Genomic DNA, 5,002 nt, shown 5'->3' with positions numbered 1-5,002 from the left:
ACTCCTATTGAAAACTATAGTAAACAGTACACAAGCCTTGTGGTAACAAAACCTTGGCCTTAATCCTTGTATCTAAGACTACCTTAAGGCTTAACCATGCTTATAGAGTTTTGACATATGTGTCAATATTTTAACGGAATTGATATTAGGTTGATTACTTTGAGTTCACGCATCATGTTTATAAGGTAAAGGCATGTGTATTGGCTTTGTGGTATTTTATATGTTTAATGTAACCAACGAAGTCTCGACTTGGTAAGCAACTACATATTTTGTGTTTACTATGGAGTAAATAGAACATCATATTTACATTTTTATGTAACATGGTTCTTAAGTATAGGCTTAATAATTATTTAACCGAAAAATAACCGCTTGTTTTGTTATACTTTTATAATAATTATGTTGAAACGAAACAGTCTGATTATTTTAAGTTTACGCATCAGAACGTCCCGAACTATATAATATTTGGAGATTAGTTCAAAATTTTATGAGGGATTACCTACTTAAAATAATAAAAGGAATAAAATATTAAAATTTAAGTTCAATATACTACCTTGTTTTATTGCCGAAAAGCATTTAGTTTCGCCAAAAAACGTGTGTCTCTGGTATTTCCATAATTTCAGTTTCATTATACTTGTATAGACCCTTCAGCACACAATCCTTGTGGTTAAGCCATGTTCATAAGGTTTTGACATATGTATCGCCTTTATGCATACATATGTTTTATGTGGAGCAATGTTTGCACGGATATTGATACCAGGCTGATTAATTCGGGCTTACGCACCAGAACGACCCGAAATGACGACAAATGAGGAAGTGGAGGCAGGGCAGCGGGGCAAGGCAGGTCGAGTCAATATTTGCACTCAATCCGTACATATGCTCTAATTATTATCCTTTTAGCAGTGGGCAGTGCCCGTTTGGCATTATGTCGCTGCACGCACACCCACTCCTCCGCGTCGCCGGAAATCCAACGCCCCATAACAATGACAGCCCGATCAAACATGGGTCGGTCGCTCGAATCAACTAATTATGGTAATTTACCGCGGAATGTCAACAAATATTTTGTAACCGGTTATTTTATCGCACGGCCGCGACTCACGTAAGTCCTTGACTGAAGGAGCAATCCACCCCGCTCTCAGCGAAGTGCAATCCCGCTGCCGGAGCAGGAGCAGGATGGAGGAGGAAGTGGAGCAGGATCTGGAGCCGGACAGGCCGGGTCCTTGGCAGTCGGGGCTTTGACAAACGATGTTTACCGCGATGGGAGGCCACTGGGTGTCCTTGCGACAACACGAAGCGGTCTGATTATTTTTAACCAACCCAAAGGACAACCTCAAATGGCTGTGCAAGCAAGGAAACCCGAACTAGAACTAGAACGGAACCCAATTCGCTTGATTGTGTTTGATTTCGGCGCCGGGTTTTTTTATATTTTTATGTTCGCTACCTTAGGATGGGAAAGGGTAGCTTAGGCATTACCAAAACGTGAAATTTACTTTGGAACTACTATGCCAATTCATTTATTTTTGAGAATTAAAAAAATATGAGGGTGCAATGTTCTAAAACATCATCCTATAATTCGATGACATAGTTTTCAGTACCATTGTCCTTTGTGCTTGGAGAAATAGAGTTCAAATAATAAATTTGGTGAACCATTTAAATACAACTATACAACTATTTTCTTTAGGTTTAAGGTTTTGTGTATTTTTTTAGATTTCTCTTGTTTTGATTTTAATTATGTTATAGTCAAAATCCAAGGTAACTTTACGTCCAGAAGTCAACTACAATGTAGTAGCTGTTTGTTCGTTTTTATTATAGCCCACTGCGTGGTAATTCATTTTTAGTCAATAAATCGCTTGGTTGCTGGTACTTTTGCCCTTCTACCTGGGTGTGGCTAAAAAAGAAAGCAAACTTCAGTGCCAGAGGAGCAGTATTAATTTGATGGTAATAAGGAAATAATCGCACTCATTTATCATTTTAATGTATTCGCATTTCACGACGTGGGCGAGCCAAAAGTCGAAGCAGTTAAGTCTCTTAGATAAAACGTAATTATTTAACGCGATTCTTATTTCAATCGTTTCGAATCGCAAGGTTATTTCTGTCTGTAATAAATAACAATAATATTAATAATACCTAATACTAAATTTTTAAATACATGAGTTATAATTAATTGTTTGAAGCTTTTAAGCGGAAAATCGAAACATGATTTTTGAAATATGATATATAAAGTTTTTTTAACGATGATTAAATTACAACTTAAATTTAAATTTAAATTGTAATTTAATCAATACCCGCATTAATAAGGGTATTTTTAATTAATTGATCGGACTTCTATAACTTATATGATGCGAAAATGAAAAATTGCTTACTTAAGTTCTAACAGCAAGGGGATAAGCTTCGGCGTTCCAAATCTATCTTCCTTTCTTGATATCTAAGATATTAATACATTTCATTAACAAATTTTTTATACATCATCAATCAGCCGGAATCTATAAGAAAATTAGAAAAATATAAATTAAATTGGAACATTTGTTTATTTACGTAACTGGATACTTTTCAATCCACAGACAATTTGCGAAATTTGATTGATTCGCCAATCGCGATTTTTGTATATTGTAAAAATGGAACCATCCATCCCAGTCCATTTGAGTGCGGCACGTGCATTGCACATGAGTAATGGCAGAACTCAGATGTGCGAATTTGAAAACCTTTTTTTTAATTATCTGATTGCATTTTTTAAAGTAACGCATTACAAATTATTTGTACGCGAGGCAAAAGTGTAATTTTCCCAGGACTGTACTGAAATTAATCTATGTTGTATAGGATTGCTTTCTTAACTTGTTTCGTTTTTTTTTTGTAATTTTTTTAATTTGCAGCTGCACATCCTTGTCAGCCCCACGACTACGATTTGTCAAAGAGGCAAGTGGCAAGCCAAGTGTCCGAGGAGGAGAAGGGTTAAAGGCGAAGGGTCAGCCGCCCAAGAATCCCGAATGGCGAAACCCAGGAGCCCACTCCGAATCGTGTGAATTAATCATGGGGCGGCTATTTCAGTTTCGGTGGAAAAAACTCGAAAAGTACACGGAAAAACGGTTTCAATTTGAATAATATGACGAAAGGGCCGGGCCAAAAAGGGTTGACAGCCAAGGTGTTTGTGTGTGGGTTACCACTTTCGGGGTGTCACTGTCACTCGGTTCATTTCGCATTCACAACATGCTCCCAGCTCCGCGGCTCTTTTGCCAATTTAATTTAGCGGCATCATTTCTGCTCGTGCCTTTGTCATTTTTCCTCACTTTCATTTCTTTTTTCTTCTCGCCTTTTTTGCGATCTTTGCTAGCAAATGGAAAACAAGATAAATGATTTCAAACTTGACTTTTCATTTCGTATATTAGCCGGAACGTGCCGCACATAGTTTATTTCACCCCTTCCCTCCTGCCACCTGGCTGAACACTGGCCAAATGATCCCGAGACCCGTGGAAAAGCGAGAGGAATCTAATTGTTTTCTATTAACGAGCCTCGATTTGTTCCACGACTTCCACACATTCGGTTGATCAAAATATCACACACTGCTGTTTGTTCACCCCTCCTGCGGCATTTGATTCCTCCCCCCGATTCCTACCCAATAATCGCCTCTATTTGGACATATGTTGCTCCGCTCGGACCGGTGATGTATAGCCCTCGGTTGTCCGAGCTGATTATGGTGGCTACCAAACGCCGCCGACCATAAAGTGGTTGCTGGTGAAACTCGGGCCTCGACTGGGAATGTGACTTCATAAACACTCTTTGCATATAGGATGAAATTCAATATTAATTGGATAAGAACCCACCGAGAATTGCGTGGTAAATGGTAGTAAGTGCGTAGGGACTGTGGTTTTCCTGGATTCCTATTTGAGGTTAATTGCTTGAATTGAAACCTTGAATGTTTAATTCCTATTTTTTAAATAAATAATACATACGGCTTCAAAACGCAATAAATTAATTTTTCCTAAAAGTTTCGAAACGAAGTTTTTAAAATCAGAGACATTAGTGAATGGAAATTAAAACATACATACATACTTATGTAACTTTTCCTTTTTTATTTAAAGTTGTAAAATTAATAAACTCTTAAAGATTTTTGAATATTTTTGTCAATTTATAGCTTTTATACGAAATTTAACTAATTTGACTTACCCGTGTTTATAAATAATTGTTAATAATTCTTAGGAATTTAATTTCTTCTCAAGAAGTTTAGGAAGTTTAATTGGTATTTTCTTTTCACATCATTGTTATAAAGAATGCTTATTAAATACCACGTAAAATGTTTGAGAATACTTGGTACCATCCCACTTAAACTCAATTATCAAAGGCTTTTGACCAGCATGTTGCTGTAACCAGATATCATAATAGCTAAATGGAGGATGATTACATCATTGTCCCGGCGATGGGTTTCCCATCGGATGATTGCTCGCCTGCCCGACTGATAAACGCCCCGAAGGTCTCACCTTAACACCTCCTTAGGGTCACACACTCCCGCCCAGACAGATATTCCCATGGACATAATATCATGGTGGTGGCACTAACACTCCTAGCTTTCTCCTCTTTTTTATCCATCTAATCAATTAAGCCATCAGAACAATATTTGTATTTGTACTGCCATTGTTTTTCCTACTCGAAACTTCCTGGCGGCGATGGTGAAATGGTGGTGGTTGGGTGCTTCCCTTATTGACATTCCTATGACATCCGACCGATTGTCACACTATCTTACCAATTTTCGATTCACAATCCCATTGTTTTTTGTCTGAGTGGATCACGTGTCTGTCTTCACCGCCTTGACTTGGGTTACTTGAGTTGCTGCCATCTAGACACTTAATTAAGACGAAATGCCGCTGTTTTATTATTGGTTAAGTAAATACTCCATAAATTTACTAATGAAAACACTTAACGACACACGTCACAAAAAAACAATGCGGGAATTCGGTTTTTATTTGCCCAATATTGGGATTGTGCACAGTCATATTTAGGGGAATGGTGGTTT

Source organism: Drosophila ficusphila, unplaced genomic scaffold (assembly GCF_018152265.1).
Source record: "Drosophila ficusphila isolate 14025-0441.05 unplaced genomic scaffold, ASM1815226v1 contig_607, whole genome shotgun sequence".
Lineage (NCBI taxonomy): Eukaryota > Metazoa > Arthropoda > Insecta > Diptera > Drosophilidae > Drosophila > Drosophila ficusphila.
The sequence above is the reverse complement of the archived record's forward strand: the minus strand, read 5'-3'. Positions refer to the sequence as shown.